General features: G+C 35.3%; 1 long non-coding RNA gene across 1 annotated transcript in view; it reads left to right on the top strand.

Moving 5' to 3' along the window:
- The window catches only part of LOC129135757 (uncharacterized), a 228,936-nt gene that overhangs the window by 59,837 nt on the left and 147,263 nt on the right, over positions 1-21,836 (top strand). The window contains exon 3 of the long non-coding RNA XR_008536808.2: positions 857-1,002. This is a non-coding gene — a long non-coding RNA (uncharacterized LOC129135757). The remainder of the gene's footprint in view (positions 1-856; positions 1,003-21,836) is intronic.

Genomic DNA, 21,836 nt, shown 5'->3' with positions numbered 1-21,836 from the left:
ATAAAAAATGATGAGTTCATGTCCTTTGCAGGGACATGGATGAAACTGGAAACCATCATTCTCAGCAAACTATTGCAAGGACAGAAAACCAAACGCTACATGTTCTCACTCATAGGTGGGAACTGAACAATGAGAACACATGGACACAGGAAGGGCAACATTACACACTGGGGCCTGTTATAGGGTGGGGGGAGGGGGCAGGGATAGCATTTGGAGATATACCTAATGTAAATGACGAGTTACTGGGTGCAGCACACCAACATGGCACATGTATACATATGTAACTAACCTGCACGTTGTGCACATATACCCTAAAACTTAAAGTATAATAAAAAAAAAAGAAGAAATAGCTGAAAGAGGCAGGGTCAAACATGTAACTCTGATTTATGGCTTCTGATATTTACTTACTTTTTTATCTTCTGAATAAAAAAGAATTTATAAGATTTACCTCTTCATATATTTGTCATGTTAATAGTAGCTGAACTGACATAATCATTATAATCATAAGTACATTTTTATATTGATTGTACTTGTATAGGATTCTACAATTAAAAAGCTGCAAATTATAACTTTAGTCATACAGTTGTAATTTTACTTAGAAGATGAAATTATTTTCTTAAGCTTATTTTATTAGAAAATGTAAATATTACATGTAAATATAGTTGTCCTAGTGCATATCTGCAGAAGATATTTTAATTTCTATTAGTGTTTTATTTTTATTAAATCAATTTTGTTTAATACCACTGTGCAAATAATTATGTTACTGAGCAATTATAGATTTTGGAATTATTTCATAAAGTTAGAAATGTGTTATTATTAACAGTATTTTGATTTTCTTTTGTGTCCTCTTGGGAAGATTGTAAGTCAAGCTGCAACAGGAATTCTCAAGATGAAGCTTGCCTTTCAAAGACTACATTCACGTGTGTGAGAAATTTGTGAAGATGCCACTTGAGTATTTGAGCTGATTGCATTCCAAATGGATACAGGAGGAGGATTATAAAGGTACTTCCTGCTTTTGCTTTTCAACTTACAGCTAACTTTCATTTTCAAATGATATTTCGCAGGTCATTAAGCTCTCATTTATAGTAATCTTACAGTTGGGCAAATTGTAAGCTTCTGATTATTGGGGGAAACATGCTTACAGCATCCAGGGAAATATTCTCTCTGTTCTGACAAACTTTCAGTGATACAATCCATTTTCTCTGCTTTGCTAAGAATTCTCTTAAATAAGTTTGTGGGTTTTTTTTTTCTCTATATCACTGTTTGCTGGATTTCTCTAAGTGATTATATTTTATTGTTAGTGATTTTATTTGAATTCCTTCTGCAAATGACAAAAGGAACAGGGGCTCTGAACTCAGTGGGATGTGGATTCAAATCTCAAGTCTGCTACTTAAAAAGCGGTGCCATTTTAGGCAATTTATTTTGCTTCATTTTTCTTTTCTGAGTTAGAACAAGATATCATGGGATTATTGACATTTAAATGAAAATCTTTGTACAAAGTGTCTAGCACAGTGTCTAATTAAGAGGCATTCAATAATTTATTTCTGTTTCTTGAAGAAAGGAACCATTTCAACATTTCAGCACATATCCCAAGTAATTTGTACTAAGCTGCACCATCTTTAGTGACTTGTTAGTTCTTTTTTAACTAATCAAGTTTGTTTAATGTGAGTGAGATTATACCTCATTGGATATAATAATAAAATTTATGTGTTTCTTGAACCTAATCCAAGTCCAAGACCTCCCCATTGTCACTTTTCACCTCAGTCTGATACTTAAATTATAGGGAGCATTAATTTAGCTCACCACTGTATTTTATATGTATAAAAGCAATTGCTTCTTAATAATTACACAACCTAATTCTTATGCTAACGTGAACATGGACTACTGAATTGAACTATAAGAAATTGTCAATATTAGACTGCATTTGATCTACAACGTCACAACTTTTTATAGTTCAAACTAATAATTCCCAAAATAATATTTGGAAAGGATTCATAAGTACCGATTTCCATCAATCACTTATTCGTATGTTTGACATGCAAATATGTATGAGAGAAACTGGAGGTTTTAGATGATCAGGAATTCCTAAGAGAAACTGAATACCACAGAAAAGCATTGTGTAAACAAAATGTAAAAAGGGGGAGATTATATTCTGTTAGCATTAAGAGCTAAATTCTGATTAGCAACTAGTTTCTACAATTTAAGTTTATTTGAGATGCTTCTTCTTGAAGAACATTAGATGTTAATGGGTTTTAAAACAACTTTTATGAAATAAAGATAATCTTTATTACTATGCTTGGCATTCCTCCTCAACAGCCACAGCATTAACAGAAAATTTAAAATTAAAATATAATTCTGACAAACCTGAACAATTTGCAGGTCCATAAATAGAGGCATTGAGGGAGTTCATCAATGCATTGTGCATCTTCGTATCAGCTCAGAAAATCGTCATTCCAGATAAAAATAATTCTTTTCTTAAAACATTTCCACACATTTTCAACAGTCACTCAGCAAATTATCATTTCAATTCTTTATATAAGATGATAAGCTAAGATAATGACAGTCAATTTCCCACTAAAATCTTTTTAATTGTATTCATTTTTCTTATAATGTCTAATCCTACTTAGTGTGAAATATGCAAGAAAATCCCTGGATTAATGTCTTAATTACAGTGTTGGTTAATGTTGCTAGGTATATGATTCCTTGGTTTTGAATATTTTTTTAACCCCCTGAGAAGATAGGCTACCTTTTAAAGAGCTGATCTAGTTTTCCGTAGTCCTAATTCAGTCAGATGGACTACTTAGGTGGCAGGGATAGAATTTGTGCATGAACTCAACCATATGAACTACCTCTCACCAGTTACTGCTATGCTGAACTTCCTGACAATAGCAGAGTCCAACACTGAGATCCCCATGCAGCCCAGTTTCCTGAGGGTCCAGATTGACTTAATTAAACTTCTTCATCAAGAAGAAGACACTGAAATACACTGGTATTTTGCATATGGGTTTGCCTTCATGTTCACAACTTTTCTTCCATTATTGTTGTTAGTGAGCTTTGAGAATGCTTTCTTATCAGTGTTATCCTGGTAAATACTTAACAACCAGTTTGCCAATAAAAGTTTGTTTATATGTTCATACACATACTTATTATATGTAATATTGATAGAAAGAATGTATAGAACAAATTTTACAAACAATAATATAATGTATGAAACTCTTTATGGTAAATTTCACAGAACCAATTGTATCATATAAAATGAGTTTGCTAATTTATGCTAAGCTCTTTTATCCATAACCCATCTATGATTGCAACTAACCAATGAATGTCATTCAGACATGAATGTTGGTTGGTATTTTACATCGATAAGATGAAAGTGAAGTAACAAAAATATATGTTCTGTTGTAAGTGATTACTTTCTTAAATTTAAAAAACAGAGTTTGAATTTGGGAGGAATATTTTATTTTGTTCCCCCCTCTATTCACAATGTAATAGCTGCAGACATAATATTCTTTTGAGTTTAATCAGAATTATCAACATTTTCTACATCAATTTTAGACAACCAACAAACAAAAAATAGTTATGATTTTTACTGTTTGTCAATTTCCATACTTTACTCTTATTATGGCCAGTATGTCATCCACTACACTTGGACTTGAGAAGACATACACATTGTGGCACACTGTTATAGTATTTTCACCATACAGATATAATAGGTGAACATAAATTCAAGACCATAGGAAATAGTAAATTTAGTAAAACAATTAGGAAGTGATGAGATTTGAGTATTGTCTTTCTTTTTAATATATTTTACTTTACTGTATGTGTTTAATTTTTGATATTCAACATTATTAATTTTATTTTGACTGCTTACACACCAGATGTCCTAGATCAAAGACAAATATCTTATCAATTATGATATAGTAAATAAAACTAAAGCTAATTGGATATCCTCCCCCTACCCTTGCCCCAGATTTTACTCCTGGAGTGAAATGATGGAAGCCAGGTCAAATGTCCTACTCAAGTATCTAGTTGCTCCATAGGTGACAGACAAAGAGGAGACAGACAGTAATGCCATTCTTCTAACATTTTGGAATGCAAATACATCTTTCCAAGCGTCAGATAAATCTCAGGTGACTGTCTCCTGTGACTGGCTTAGTCCATTTTGTGTTGCTATAACCAAATATCAGAAACTGGGTAGTTTATAAAGAACATAAATGTATTTCTAATAGTTTTGCAAGCTGGGAAGTCCACAATCAAGGCGCTGGCAAGCTTGGTGCCTGCAGAATGTCCAGTCTCCATTTCCAAGATGCCCTGAATGCTGGGGAAAAACACTTTTCCCTACATGACAGAAAAGCAGAAGAGCAAAGGGAGAGAAACTATTCCCAAAAGCCCTTTTAAAAAAGGCATTAAACCCATCAACAAGGGTGGAGCCCTCATGGCCTAACTACCTCTTATAGGCCCCACCTCCCAATACTGTTACACTGGCAATGAAATGTAAGTTTTGGAGGGAACAAACGTGTAACGTATAGCAATGACCTAAAGATTTCTCCAAAGTCTTGGCTTCATACCTAGAGACATAGCATCTCAGTATTCCTACCACCTTGGGAGCTTAACCTACAGGCCGATTCTGCACTACAATTACATACCTCTCTTAGGATGATAAAAGAAGTTTTGTTACCCTTTTTGATCAGAGAAATTAACTAAACAGATGGCTACAAATCTAATTATCAAGGTATAAGGATGGACTTAGGAAACTAAACCTTTTAACAGAAGTGATAAGAAACTCAGTAAAGGTTTATTATTTTCCTATTGTCAACTTTAAACTTTAAATTTAATAATAGCTGTGTTTAGTAACCAATTAGCAAAATGCTTAAAATTTTAACAATTGTTTCTCATTAGCTAGTGTCATCAGTACAGCACACCACTGGACTTTTTGTTAACATATTGTCCACATGATATCACCCCTAGACAAACAACTAGTTTTAAGAAAAAAAAAAGATATGTACCAATAAGCTCCCACCCCTAGAATTCATTTATATTATCAAAAGCCTATTCACAATAAAATGGCTTCCAGTTGACCCAAGCAGAACTCCATCTGAGTATGACACCTTATGGGTTATTGTTCTATAGGACACAATTTACTTCTTAAAGCAGAGGCAATATATAGTGTTGCTTTCCCCACTGACAAAATATGAACCTAGAAACTAAAGGATATAAGAGAAAGAGATCTCTTTCTCTGTTACACTTAATAATCTACTTTTGGAAATATTGCTTCTTTTGACTATAGCTTTGGAATTAACAGACTTGCAGATTGTAGTGCCCAAGGCAACAGTCATGGTTCCATCAGACTAGGAGTTAAAACTATTTTGACCAACATAATGAGTTTGATACTATCCATACTAATGACTCAACAAGGAGAAAAGGAGTTTGCTCTGTTGTTTGGGATGGTTGATTGAGATTACCAAGAAAATCTTGGATTGCTGCTACATAATGAGGAAAAATAAAGGTTGTGGTAGCTTGAATAATAGTCCTTAAAAGATGTCCACACCTTCATCTGTGGAATGTGTGAAAATGTTACCTTATATGGCAAAATCAACTTTGCAGATTTGAGTAAATTAAGGATACTGAGATGGGGAGATTTTCTTGGAATATCTAGGTGGGCCCAGTGGTGTAACCACAAAGATCTTTTGGCAGACAGAAGGCAGAAACAGAGGGGCAAAGGGAAAGAGATTTGAGGATGCTACACTGTTGGCTTTGAAGGGGAAATAAGAGATTATCAGCCAAAGGGTGTGCGTGATTTTTGGAAGCTGGAAAGGACAAGAAAACATGATCTCCTAGAGAAAGGACAAGAAAACATGATCTCCTGGAGATTTCAGGAGGAGCACAGACCTGTGAGTCCATTTTAGAGCTCTGATATCCAGAATTATAATATAATAAATGTGTGTTGTTTGGACTTATTGTCAACCAAGTTTGTGATAATTTGTTATAGCAGCAACAGGAACCTAATAAGAAGTCTACATGCAAAATTTGAGAATTAACTGAGGCGTCTTTTAGTATCCCCTGTCCAATAACATAAGTTAGTGGGAAACTATGAGAACCCAATAAAGATAAGGTAATTTGGATCTTGTGAGCATTATATTTGGGATCCCTTCACCAATTAAAAACTCTCAGCTGACTGAGTCTAATAGAGGTGAATAAGAAGGTAAATATGGAATAATAATGAAAGAAAGAAACTATTATTTTTAACTTAGGCCTTAAAGTCAACAACAGAAATGGAGATATAGCAGATACCTTATACCATATACACGATACATACAGTGTTATGAAGCTAGTTACTCATGACACCAGCATATTCTCAGTATTATGAACAATAAATGACATTCAGAAGGAAAAATTTCCTGGTGCATAGAAAAAATAGAAGCTGATTGAGTTACTTATTTCAATATAAGTCAAGTAAATATTTGTATATTATATAGGAGACATTCAGTTCCATTTCTTAGTTATAAAAACCTGTTTTGCTTCTAAGTCTTTTAGGTGCAAAAAGTATATATATATACTCATTTTTTCTGCCAAACCATGACCTTTTAAAGTAGAATATCCTATGAGGATGCCTATTTACATAATGTTCACTTTGGCTTCTTTACAATGGAGCTATAAAATAGAAATACTAAAATCTGCCCCTGAATCTGTGCATATGCATATGTCAAGTTAGTAGTTTGGATATATAAAGTTTCTTCCATTAGGACAAGTAAATAGCCCTCTCTCATTTATCAAGTATGACACATTTTATTAGTATCTAAAAAGGTCAGGAGTAAGGAATAAAAGAAGTTTCTGTCTCAGAGTGAATGAGGTGTAATTATGGGTTATTGTGGAATAAGCCATTTTCTGAGTGACTGTAATCAAGCCAATAATACATTCAATTAGATTTTCTTGAGGCCATTCAGCTAAGGAATAGCCCTTGTGCCAAGCTCTTGCCTTAACTGTGAAACACTAAGCCTACCCCTTGCAGGGCCACTTTAGTCAAGTGTCCCAGGACATGCTGTTCATATTGTAGTTGATCCAAATGAATGAAGGGTTATGTACATTGCAACCTTGACCTATTAGCTACTGGCTTTCTTTCAGCTAGACTTCAGTTTCTACATCTCTAGCCTCTTAATGGCATTAACCATGGCTCTCATTGACTTAATTCTTCCATCAGTTGGAAAGCTCATTTTAATCCACCACAAGCATAGCAAAATTTAACAAAAGAAATAGCTAGGCTTTGAAATGCAAGCTTATTTAAGGGAGTGGAATGTTTAAAGTTAAACAGAATAACGATGCAAAATCCCATTATCTTTCACAATATCTACCCGTGGAATGACTTTCTACTCATTCCACGGGTAGATAATTACTTCTATAAAAAACTGCCATGGCACATGCACATGTACACAGGCACCGCTGTACCATCCCCACTGGTGCCACATCCCTACCAACACATGCACACCCCACCATGCATCTATTGCCATGAACATGCAAGTGTGAACCCCACTGCCACTGCCTCAATACAGTGCTTTAGTTGGTACCCCCAATCAGAATGTTGATGCCAGTGCACTGGTAATATCTCGGCCCCTCCAGTGCAGCAGGTGCTTAACCTTGAGGGTCCAGAGAACAAAGCCATGGGCTTGACGCCAGCCCCCAAGGGTTAGAGTGAACAGCCTGAGTGTTGAGCTGAGCCATACTCCACCCCCATGAAATCTTCCAGATGAAGCTTTTTGAATGAAGCCATCTTACACCACAGTCAAACTCCAAGGGCATCAAATAACATAAAATTAAAAAAAACACACATCCAAAGGACAACAACTTCAAATATGAAAGGAATATCAGTCCACACATATGAGACAGAGTCAGCACAAGAACTCTGGCAACTCAGAAAGCCAGAGTGTCTTGTTGTATCCAAACAACTGCACTAGTTTTTCAGCTATGGTTTTTTCAGCCTTCTAGGTTGAATGGCTGAAATGACAGACATAGAATTCAAAATATGGATAGGAATAAAAGATTATTGAGATTCAGAAGAAAGTTGACACCCCAATCTTAAGAATCTAAGGAATTCAACAAAATGATACAAGAGCTGAAAGATAAAACAGCCATTCTAAGAAAAAGCAAAACTGATTTGATAGAACTAAAAACTTACCATAAGGATTTCATAATACAACTGGAAGTATTAGCAGCAGAATAGACCAAGCTGAGAAAATAATCCTGGACCCCAAAGATCAATTATTCAAATCAACTCAGACAAAGATTTAAAATGAAAATAAGAAGGAATGAATAAAACCTCCAGGAAATGCGGGATTATGTGAAGAGACCAAACCTATGACACATTGGCATCACTGAAAGAGAGGGAGAGAAAGAAAGCAACTTGGAAAACGTATTTTATAATACTATCCATGAAAATCTCCCCAGCCTTGTAGAGAGGTTGACATTCAGTTTCAGAAAATTCAGAGAATCACTATTAGGTAACAGACAAGACAACCACCCTCAAGATATATAGTCATTTGATTCTACAAGGTCAACGTGAAAGAAAAAATTGTTAAAGGAAGCTAGAGAGAAGGGGCAGGTCACCTACAAAGGTAACCCGATCAGGCTAACAGTAGATATTTAAGCAGAAACCCTACAAGCCAGAGGAGACCAGGGGATCTATATACAGCATTCTTAAAGAAAATAAATTCCAACCAAGAATTTTATATTCGGCCAAACTAAGCTTCCTAAGTGAAGGATAAATAACATCTTTTTCAGATAAGCAAATGTGAACGGAATTCATTGCCACTAGATTTGCCTTACAAAACGTCCTTAAGGGAGTGCTAAAAGTAGAAACAAAAGGCCATTACTAGCCACCACAAAATGCACTTAAGCACATACAACATTGACATTAGAAAGCAACTACACAATCAATCAAGCTTAACAACCAGCTAAAAACATAATGACAGGATAAAATCCACACATATCAATATTAGCCTTGAACATAAACAAGTGAAATGTCCCCACTTACAAGACATAGAATGCTAAGCTGGATAAAAAAAAGCAAAAAGTATGATGTCTTCAAGAGATCCATCTCACATACAATGACATTCAGAGACTAAAAGTTAAGGGATGAGGAAAAATCTACCAAGCAAATGGAAAACATAAAAGAGGAGGGGTTAGTATTCTAATTTCAGAAAAAATAAATTTTAAACCATCAATGATAGAAAAAGGACATTATGTAATCATAAAGAGTTCAATTCAATTAACTATTCTACATACATATGCACCCAATAACAGAAGACCCAGATTTTTAAAACAGGTTCTTAAAGACCTATGAAGAGACTTAGATAACCACACAAAATAGGAGGAGACTTAAATACCTGACTGGCAGTATTAGATTATTGAGGCACGAAATGAACAAGGATGTGTAGGACATGAACTTGACACCTGGTCAAATTGACCTAATAGATATCTATAGAACACTACCCTCAACAAAAACAGAATATATATTATTCTAATTTGCACATGCCACATACTCTAAAATCAACCACATGATCTGCCATAAAACCATACTCAACAAATTTTAAAAACACCAAGTCATACTAACCACACTCTCAGACAACAGCACAATAAAAATAGAAATCAATACTGAGAAGATCTCTCAAAACCATGACGTTACATGGAAATTAAACAACCTGTTCCTGAATTATAACTTTTGGGTAAACAATGAAATTAAGCAGAAATCAAGAAATTCCTTGAAACTATTGAAAAAAAAGACACAACATACCAGAATCTCTGGGACACAGCTAAAGCAGTGTTAAGAGGAAATTTTATAGCACTGGACACACACATCATAAAGTTAGAAAGAGCTCCAACTAACAACCCAATACCCCACTTAGAGAAACTAGAGAAACAAGAACAAACCAACCCCAAAACTAGCAGAAGACAAGAAATAACTAAAGTCAGAGCTGAACTTAGGGAAACTGAGATGCAAAAAAAAAAAAAAACATACAAAAGATCAAAAGAATGAATCCAGGAGTTGGTTCCTTAAAAGATTAAATGAAATTGGCAGATCACTAGCTATACTAATGAAAGAGAGAGAAAGAGAGAAAACGACCAAATAAACACAATTAGAAATGACAAAGCGGGCATTACCACTGATCCTACAGAAATACAAAAAATACTCAGAGATACTATGAACACCTCTGTGTACACAAACTGGAAAATCGAGAAGAAATTGATAAACTTCTGGAAACATACAACCTCCTAAGATTGAACCTGGAAGAAATGGAAACCCTGAACAGACCAACAAATGTTCCAAAATTCATCAGTAATAGGAAGCTTTCAAACCAGAAAATGCCTCAGACCTGACGGATTCACAGCTGAATTCTACTAGACCTATAAAGAAGAGCTGGTACCAATTCTACTGAAAATATTCCAAAAAGTTGAGGAGGGGGGATGCCTCCCTCCCTTATTCTATGAGGCTAGAATCATTCTGAAATCAAAACCTGGCAGAGACACAACTAAAAAAAGGAAACTGCAGCTCAGTATCTTTGGTAATCATAAGTACAAAAATTCTCAACAAATACTTTCAAACAATCCAGTAGCACACCAAAAATCTAATCCACCATGGTCAAGCAGGGTTTACACAAATCAAAAAATGTGATTCATCACATAAACAGAACTACAAACAATAACCACACAATCATCTCAATAGATGCAGCAAAGGCTTTTGATAAAATTCAGCATCACTTTATGTTAAAAACCTTCAACTAGGCATTAAAGGAGCATAACTAAATAATGAGAGCCATCTATAACAAAGCCCACCACAGCCAATGTTATATTGAATGAACAAAAACTGGAGCATTTCTCTTGAGAACTGAAACAAGAGAAGGATGATCACTCTCACCAATCCTATTCTAAATAGTACTGAAGGTCCTATCCAGAGTAATCAGGCAAGAGAAGGAAATGAAAGGCATCCAACTAGGAAGAGAGGAAGTCAAACTATCTCTCTTTGTAGACAATATGATTCAACCCCATAACCTTTGCCCAAAGACTTCTAGATCTGATAACCAACTTCAGCAAAGTTACAAGATATAAAAATTACGTACACAAATATGTATCATTTCTATTCACCAACAACATCCAAGCTGAGAGCCAAATCAAGAATGCAATCCTATTCACAATAGCCACACAAAAATATAATATGCCTAGGAATACAGCCAACCACGGAAGTTTAAGTTCTCTACAAGGAGAACTACAAAACACTTTGAAATAAATCAGGGATGGTACAAATAAATGGAAAAAACATTTCATGCTAATGGATTGGAAGAATCAATATTATTAAAAATGGCCATACTGCCCAAAGCAATTTATAGATTTAGTGCTACTCTTATCAAGCTACCAATGTCATTCTTCACAGACTTAGAAAAAGAAAGCCATTCTAAAATTCATATGGAACAAAAACAAACCTGAATAGTTAAAACAATGCTAAGCAAAAAGGACAAGGTAGGATACAGCACACTACCTGACTTCAGACTACACTATAAAGTCACAGTAACCAAATAGCGTAATATTGGTACAAAAACAGACACATACACCAATGGAGGAGAACAGAAAACTCAGAAATAAGCTGCACAACTAAAACCATCTCATCTTTAACAAGGGTGACTAAAACAAGCAATAGGGAAAGGACTCCTCGTTAAGTAAATGATGCTGGGCTAACTGGCTAGGCCTATTCAGAAAAATGAAGCTGGATCCCTACCTTTTACCATATACAAAACATTAACTCAAAACAGATTAAAAATTTAAATGTAAGACCTCAAACTATAAAAATCCTGAAAAACAACATAGGAAATACTCTTTTCGACATTAACCTTGCCAAAGAATATTCGGTTAAGAACCCAAAAGCAATTGCAACAAAACCAAAACTAGACAAGTGGGACCTAATTAAACTAAAGAGCTTCTGCACAGTAAAAGAAACTATCACTAGAGCAAACAGACAATCTACAGAATGGGAGAAGATATTGGCAAACTGCATCAAATGAAGGCCCAGTATCCAGAATCTATAAGGACCTTAAATAAATCATAAATCAACAAGAAAAAAAAAACAAGGAACCCCATTAAAAAATGGGCAAAGGACATGAACAGATTCTTCTCAAAGGAACACATACACATGACCAAAAAGCATATGAAAAAAAATGCTCAATATCACTCATCAATAGAGAACTGCAAATCAAAACCACAATGAGATAGCATCTCACAACAGTCAGAATGACTATTATTAAAAAGTCAAAAAACAACAGATGGTGGTAAGGTTGTGGAGAAAAGGGAATACTTTTACACTGCTGGCAGGGATGCAAATTAGTGCAGTCACCATGGAATGCAGTTTAGAGATTTTCTCAAAGAACTTAGAACTGCCATTCTGCAGTTCCATTACTGAGTACATACCCAAAGAAATAGAAATCATTCTGCTATTAAAACATAATGCACATGTGTGTTCATTGCAGCACTATTCACAATAACAAAGACATGGAATCAACTGAAATGCTCATTAAGGGTGGACTGGATAAAGAAAATGTGGTGCATACATAGCATGGAATACTACACAGCCATAAAAAAGAATGAGATCATATCCTTTGCAACAACATGGATGAAGGTAGAGGCCATGATCCTAAGTGAATTATTGCAGGAAAAGAAAACCAAAGACTGCATGTTCTTACTTACAAATGGAAACTAAACCTTGGGTACACAGGAACACAAAGAAGGGAACAATAGACCCCAGAGCCTACTTGAGAGTAGAGAGTGGGAGGAGGGTGAGAATTGAAAAGCTGCCTATTGGGTACTATGCTTATTACCTGGGTGACGAAATAGTCTCTATAGGAAACATATGTTGGAAGTCAGGGACCCTGAATGGAGGGACTGGCTGGAGCCGCAGCAGTGGAACATAAATTGTGAAGATTTCATGGACATTTTTCTGTTCCCAAATAATACTTTTATAATTTCTTATGCCTGTCTTTACTTTAATCTCTTCCCTGTTATCTTCCTAAGCTGAGGATGTACGTCACCTCAGGACCACTGTGATAATTGTGTTAACTGTACAAATTGATGTAAAACGTGTGTTTGAACAATATGAAATCAGTGCACCTTGAAAAAGAACAGAATAACAGCGATTTTAGGGAACAAGGGAAGGCAACCATAAGGTCTGACTGCCTGCGGGGTCGGGCAAAAAGACCTATATTTTTCTTCTAGCAGAGAGCCTATAAATGGATGTGCAAGTAGGGAAGATATTGCTAAATTCTTTTCCTAGCAAATAATATTAATATTAATACCCTGGGAAAGGAATGCATTCCTGGGGGGAGGTCTACAAACGGCTGCTCTGGGAATGTCTCTCTTATGCGGTTGAGATAAGGACTGAGATACACCCTGGTCTCCTGCAGTACCCTCAGGCTTATTAGGGTGGGGAAAAACTCTGCTAAATTTGTGGTCAGACTGGTTCTCTGCTCTGGAACCCTGTTTTCTGTTTTTTAAGATGTTTATCAAGACAATACGTGCACCACTTAACATAGACCCTTATCAATAGTTCTATTTTTGCCCTCTGCCTTGTGATCTTTGTTGGACCCTTATCAGTAGTTCTCCTTTTTGCCCTTTAAAGGATGTGATCTACTCCCTGTTCTTACACCAGCTCCCCTTCTGAAGCCCTTAATAAAAAACTTGCTGGTTTGAGGCTCAGGTGGGCATCACGGGCCTACTGATATGTGATGTCACCCCTGGAAGCCCAGCTGTAAAATTCCTCTCTTTGTACTCTTTCTTTTTATTTCTATGCCAGCCAACACTTATGGAAAATAGAACCTACTTTGAAATATTGGGGGCAGGTTCCCCTGATAAACATACATTTTACCATATAACAAACCTGCACATGTATCCCCTGAATCTAAAATAAAAGTTAGAAAGAAAAAAGAAACATCAAATTCATAGCATAAAAGAAAAACTGCCAAGAAATCTGTGGACTGAAAACAGAAATAGCAGATGTAATTTCAGATATGGTTTTCCAAATTAATCCTGTATACAAGTTCACTAGTAGTTTCCTGAGCACTCAAGAAAAGTGAAAAAAAGCAATGATAGATTAGATCTGCTATTATTGCTCAGAAAAGAGAAGAATCCTCATCATAAGGACTTTGCCAGCTGAATTGGCAAAAATAATCTATACTTTTGAGAATTAGTTTCTTGAAATTAGAGATGAAAATTTCAGTGTCTAAAGCAGTTCATTTGAAAATAAATAAAAGCTATTGCATGGGGATGTCATCATCTCACTATCATAAAAATAATCTACCTCTGCCCTAACTCCCTGCTTTTGTTCTTATAGCTGAAAAAAAAAACAAAACAAAAACAAACTGTACTTCTATCAGGGCCACAGCCTGAAATTTCATGCTAGTTTTGAATACCTTTTAAACTTTCAGCAATGTCACTCTTTTAATCTCACTCTCCACCCTGCATAATTGAATCATCCATCTCCATTGATCATTCTTAGCAGTACTCAAACATGTTTTTGAGTGCTTACTAACTTCTTTCTTCATCTTTCTCCTCCTTGTCCTCTTCCTCCTCCTCTTCCAGCTCTTGAACATACATCCTCTTCTGGCTTATTTAACTTTTTGTTTTCCATTCACTTCTTGATAGAATGATTTATCTGTATTTTGGGTGTGGATTTGACCATCATCCATTTTCTCCTTATCTCCCTAAACCCTGGATTCCTCTTCAGTTAACTGAGAATAATTGCGAAGATCATTAATGACTTACTTTGTACTAAATTCAATTTTATTTTGATTTTGTTTTCATCAGCATCTAACAAGACTGTTCACTCAGTTATTGAAATATTTTCTTCTCATGGCTTTGAGGAAAAATATTTTCTTGTTTTTCTCTCTACCTGCTTGACCACTGTGCCTCCTCAGTTTCCTTCTTGTTTCTCTTGTTTTCTTGAACTCCAGATATTGTATTGCCACATTTTTCTGTCTTGGCTCCTTTACTCTTTTCTTTATATTCATTCTTCCTGGATAACTTGTTTTAAAGTAAGGGCTTTAAATACTGTGTGCTGAAGACTCCAAAATCTACAAATTTATTCCTGCCTTCCCTCCACAACTGCAGACTCTTACAACCCATTCCAAATGTCACATCTCCAAATGGATGTCTACTTGACATCTCAAATTTAATATGACCAAAACAGAACCATTGATTTATCTCTCGAACGGCACTCTGCTCCTTGCCCAATTTTCTTTGTCTCATTAAATTTCAGTGCTTTATTGTTTGAGCCAAAAATATAGCAGTTGCTCTTCATTTCTTATTATGCCTCACTCCCAGATCGTCTGGTCATATTGATTCTACCTTCAAAGTATATCACAGAACTGTCTCTTTATCTCAATCTCTATCAATAACCATTTTAGACCAAGCTACCACCATCTTTTGTCTGGACTATTGTCATTGCTCCATAATTTGCCCCCTTACTTTGTCTCCTCCTCTACAGCAAACTGTTTCCAACACAGCCAGTAAAGTGATATGTTCAATCTATTGATCAAAAAATGTCATTCCCTGACTAAAACCCTTCAAAAGCCTCCTGTCATAACATACATATGACTCAGTCATTAAATGAGTTGGACTTAGAATGAGTAAAGAAGGAAACATCTCCATACTGTCTCACAGCTGCCATTCAAAATTACTCTTTTGGAATTTTCCTCTCCATCTCAGGAATTTTTTTTTTTTAGCTAATTCTATAGATTTTTCTATTTGCAGTCATGTATTGATGAGGAGTCTTGTTTTCTGGTATTAAAAAAGGCCAGAAAAATGAAATATAAAAACACTTCAATCTGTCATGTAATTTAAAGTTTCTCCCTCTACAGCTCAGGCATGAATCATATTTTTTTAAGGCTTTTGCCGAGAAGAAGAATATGTTTTGTTTTGTCTTTTCCTTTCTCTCCTCCCTGACTTGATAGCTGCTATTCCTGACTTCCCCAGAATCTGGTGTAAAGAAAGGAAGGGTTTAGAAGAAATGGAAAAGTCTTATGTGACTCCTTCTATTGTATCTGCTGTTGTAGCCTCCTGTGGAACAGATGTTTGTGTGTTTTTTGTTTGTTTGTTTGTTTGTTTTTTGAAATCCATCAATTGAGATTTACAGAAATATATTTTTTATTGGCCAAATTATATCCTACCAACTGACCATTTATAACTCACCTCTCAGTTCTTCCGTGCGATTCTTCATCCCATGTGGATTCCTTATGATTGGGTCACATCATTCTGACAGGCACACTTCTTTGGTGAGATCATGTCACCCAGCTCCCAACTTTGTTGAGCCAAAAGACATGGTAGGGGAAATGAGTGAATGGATACAGGGAATCAGGCACTCTGATACAAACTCTCAGTCTTTTATCAGCCTCTCAATGAAAGAAAACAGTCTTCAACTATTTTGATATGACCTAGAGGATGGTTATCAAGTAAGGTTTATAAAGTAGGCTTTGATCTACCCCATGAAAAAGTTTATGGTTGGTCAAGTGCATCATTTGGGATCTCATGGCACTTGCCTCCTATTGTGCCCAGTTTTTAGATACTGTACTAAACCAAACTGGAATGTCTATTTAACACATAACTGCATATGCTATAAATCTAGTATTCTTAACTTAGTTTACAGAGGCTAACAGGATTTGGCTCTTGCCTAATTCTTCTACCATATCTTACAACACCTTCTCTCTCACACACATGACCAAAAAGCACTGGTCTGATTTTACGGCCTTAAACAAAAGTTTGTTCTTGCCTTAAGATGTGTTGTTTGCTTTTCCTTCTTCCTGAAATGATCTTTTTCTTGATATTTTCATGGATGACTCATTTTTGTTTAGTTCTTTGGTTAAATGTACCCCCAACCCCCCCACAGAGAAGCCTACTCTGACTTTCCTATCTGTAGTAGCAATCAACTCACTCTTATATCAAACCTACTCCATTTGAGTAGGGAGTTTCCTCCCCAACTCTCTCAGAAAACTATTTCATGTCTCTTTCTCCACAAACACCAAAATTTGTCTATTTTTCTCTCATTTTATTACCTTGCTTTTTGTTTCTCTGAGAAACCAGAAGCATGATAAGGATACCGTATCATCTTCCTACCACAACATTTTCAATATTATTTGTGATGTACTCAGACTCTGCCTTCCTGTTATGATGGATGGACTCTCTCTACTCATATCTAAGTCCAACCCTGTCACTGTGGATGCGACTTATCCATCTTCATTTACTCAAGAACACTGTTTATTCCAGCCTCGAGCCCCACCCTCACCTAGTTGCATCATCCCAATGAGCATGCAAACATGGATGTACTATTACCCATCATAACTAATTTATCACTTTATATCCTCTGCACAGAGCACTTCTTAACCTATAGTAATTCCTCAAGAAATATTTATTTAATGAATTACAAATGAATATATATGCATATGTGTACAGAAAAAATACAACACAATCACAGTCTATATGTTGTTCTGTAATGTGCTTTCTTTCATCTAACAAGTTTGAAATATTCTTTCATATCAATATAGTCAATTCATCTTCATTGATTTAAATAGCTACATAGTATCTAATTGTACCATAATTTATTAATATTTAGCCAGTTTCTGAAAGATGAAGTTTGGGTTGTCTTTAATTATTCAATAATATGCACACTTGAATATTTTTGTACCTGTGTTTTTGCATGGTGTTAGAATTGCTAGGTCCAAATGTATATGTGTTTTGCATTTTGTGTCATTTAGAAATTCTACTTCAAAAGGTTGAAGCAATTTATATTCTATCAAATGGTGTGAAAGAATTAGGGGTTACATTAAACTTAGATTTATAAAATATGGTCTTGGTCAAAAAGTTGAGATAATCTTTCAAGAAAACAATTGAAGTCTTCTGTATTACTCAGTGTGAAGTTTATTTTGCCTAATGGTGATTCAGTAAATGGGAAAACTAATTCTGAATTTTCACTAATTGGGGGCCATTGCGTCTGCTGGCAGGGTATGGAAATGACAGAATCTTTCACCTCTTCTTCAAAAAACCAGGAACACAAACATTTAAACCCAGCGTTCTTTCTATTCACCCACTTTCTCCTTAATGTATTCATTCAATAAGTTGACAATAGTTTTTGAACAGCTTTTATTTTCAATAACTTGTTTAAGCCTAGGTGATAAGGACAGACAGGGTTCCTTAAGTTAGAGGGTTAATGGCCCTGTAGGAATGCGGCATAAATAGCATTTATATGTGGCAATCGCTGTATTTTGATAATGTAAGTTAAGGGCAGAGCGAAAACACAGATTACCCACTAATTACATCTGTGATGACAGGGTGGTAGTCAGGCATGACTTTGAAGAGAAATTTACCTTGAAGTCACATGCAAACTGAAATCAGAAGGAAGAATGGGACTTAATCAGGTAGAGATTAAGGGGAACAGTGACTCAAGCAAAAAATCAGTGTATGAAGTTCTTGGAGAATTTGTCCAAGCACCTAAAGACAACAGAATGGGTCTAGAACATTGAACAAAATAATGTTATTACCTTCATTTTTTTTCTAAAGTATTTTACTAGTTTAAGCTTAGTTTTCAAAAGTAATATTCTCGTCTGGGCGTGGTGGCTCATACCTGTAATCCTAGAACTTGAGATGCCTAGGTGGGTGGAACACCTGAGGTCAGGAGTTTGAGACCAGCCTGGCCAAAATGATGAAACCCCATCTCTACTAAAAATACAAAAATTAGCCTGGCGTGGTGGCGGGCGCCTGTAATCCCAGCTACTCTGGAGGCTGAGGCAGGAGAATTGCTTGAACCTGGGAGGCGGAAGTTGCAGTGAGCCGAGATCCCGCCATTGCACTCCAGCCGGGGCGACAAAAGCGAAACTCCGTCTCAAAAAAACAAAAAGGTAAAATTCTCCTATTATGTCTCGGTATACCCCAGTTTTTACTATACATTGAGCTATTTATAGTTTCTTTCTTCCATTAGAGATTTTTATGACAATTTTCCCTGAGTAGTACTTGAATTCTCAAAAGAAATTTTTATTCAGATGCTCAGAACTTCTCCAGCAACTGCAGCTTAAAAACATTTTGTCAGTCACATCGCTAGATTTGAAGTAGGTTAACATTTGTTTAGAATTCATATGTTAGGAATATATAACCTTATCTTTTAGTCAGATCTACAAAGTTTATAAAAATCTAATAAAAAGTGGAAACATAATGGTTATTATCTAAATTTATAGACTGTTGAACTCACAGGGCTTGCAAAAATGGCATTAGCTCTCATAAATTATACTTGAATTAAAATGTCATGGTGTATTTGGAAACTCTCCATTTAATTAATCATTATATGCCAGAAATGAATTTGTGCTCTAGGGATATCTAGTATTAATGTGATAGAATTTAGGTTTCTCTGTTTTCTGAGTGAATTCTCTTTGCAAGACATCTGAATGAGCCAATAAAGAATACATTTACATTTTTTACAATTTACATTTTTTTTTCTTAAGTGTCAAACAGAATTAGATCGCCTGGAATTTGTGACCACATTCTTTAATCTTCCAGCACATAATCCTGGCAGCATTCTGTAATTCTCGTTTTACTTGGACTTTCAAGAGTAATTTCTATTGGATGCATGTGCAAGTTCCTATTCCTAAGCTAGTGATCATCTGATGCAACAAACATAAATTCTAGTTTGAAAATCTTTCATAATAACACTTTCAGTCCTTAGTAAATTAGCACTTGACCATGCTAATTATATCAGCCAAAAATGGGTTTTAATTTTATGTTAAACAATATATATTACTAGACACTGAAGACTCCTTTAGAGGCACGTTAAGAGGCAAAAAGACAAAAGCAAAAACCATAGCAATTTTCATTGTTTTTCAAGTCTTAATGTGATGAAATGACTAGGAAAACAAACTTGGTACACAGTAATTTGCACTTATTTGGAATTTTCAGGTGTGCGGTTTTCACATGCTGTCTGACAGCATCCTATAATTTTTCTACAGTTTTGATTTTACTTAATTTAGGTTGAAGCCTTGTCATTTGTTTTCTGAAGTGGTTTCTATTCAGGAATGTAGTTGTATTGTCTCCTGTTTAAAAGATACTTCATTCCATTTTGATTTTTATAGAGCTTTTTTTTTCTGGTAATCATTCAGCAAATGTAAATTACAGTGCAATGGCAAACTTTGCATCCAAATCATTTAAAGGAGATTGTCCTTTGAAAGTCCAACTTTCTGAAGTAGTTATTCTGTCAAGAATCATTCATAATCATAAAAAGAAAAAATATATAAAATTAAGAGAATATTTTGATATAGTATGGAAATAATGTTGAATCACAAAAATGATTGAAAATCATTTGAAATATTTCACAAGTGGAACTAAGAAGGTCATATGCAAGCCAAAAATCTCACCGTAATCTTTACACAGATAAAACTTTCTCTTCACCATGAACAGAAGTTTCTCTCTGTAAAGACTTATAGGCTCATGCCCCCTAAATTGAAGTATTTTTTACCTTGGCTGTCAATCAGAATTGAAACAAAGGCTGTAAATAACTAGGTCATAGTCAATATAAACCTATTTCCATTTGGATGGTGTATGCTTATTTACGAACTTCCCCATATACAGTTTTTAAGGAAAGAGAGAGTTTGGGGGGCACAAAAATTACAATAAGCAGTAGTCTTATGAATCCCTAATAGAATATATTTACCTACATATAATAGGAAGTATAAGATAATTATACAGGATCAAATTCATAACTTAATAGGCAAGGTACTTGATGTATGTAAATACGTGAAATGGGAATAAAGTACCCATCATCACTCTATATGGACAACTCCTATGGTTTCCTAATTTAGGGTATCTGAAGAATGACTGACACAAAGAACTGCCTATTTTTGAAAAGAGGTATACAGATGGTGTGTATGACCATTTAAAATAACTCAGAGTGTATTTCTTTTTGTGGTTACATCATTGTATTCATTCCTTTGGCTGTTGTAATGAATTATCACAAAGTTGGTGGCTTAAAATCACAGAAATTTATTCTCTCATAGTTCTGCAGCCAGAAGTCCAAAATTGGTATCACTGGACCATAATTAAGATTTCAGTATGGCTGTGCTCCCTCTGGAGGTTCTGGGAGAGAATGCATCCTTGTCTTGTCCAGCTCTGATGGTGCCTGCAGGCATTCCTTGGTTTGTGGCCACATCACTCCTATCTCTCCCTCCGTAATTACATGAACTTTTCCTCTTCTGTCTATATCAAATCTCCTTCTGCATCCCTCTTGTAAAGATACCCTTATTATCAGGATCCATCCTGCTAATCCAGAATAATCTTCCAATCTCAAAATCCTTAATTTAATCACATCTACAAAGGCCTTTTTTTTTCTTTTAAAGTGATGTTTACAGATTCTAGTGATTGGGAACTGATCTCCTTCAGTAGCCATTATTTAGCCCAATATAGTCATGAATAATAAAAAAAGTCTTAGGATATTTAAAAATGATCATTGCACTATTTTTTCATGGACATTAATATGTGCAAGTGGTTAATCTTTTGCTGTGCAGAAGTTCTTTAGTTTAATTAGATCCCCTTTGTCAATTTTGGCTTTTGTTGCCATTGCTTTTGGTGTTTTAGTCATGAAGTCTTTGTCCATTCCTATGTCCTGAATGCTATTGCCTAGGTTTTCTTCTAGGGTTTTTATGGTTTTAGGTCTTACATTTAAGTCTTTAATCCATCTCGAGTTAATTTTTGTACAAGGTGTAAGGAAGGAGCTCAGTTTCAGTTTTCTGCATATGGCTAGCCAGTTTCCTCAACACCATTTTTTAAATAAGGAA

This window comes from Pan troglodytes, chromosome 7 (assembly GCF_028858775.2).
Source record: "Pan troglodytes isolate AG18354 chromosome 7, NHGRI_mPanTro3-v2.0_pri, whole genome shotgun sequence".
NCBI lineage: Eukaryota > Metazoa > Chordata > Mammalia > Primates > Hominidae > Pan > Pan troglodytes.
The sequence above is the reverse complement of the archived record's forward strand: the minus strand, read 5'-3'. Positions and strand labels throughout refer to the sequence as shown.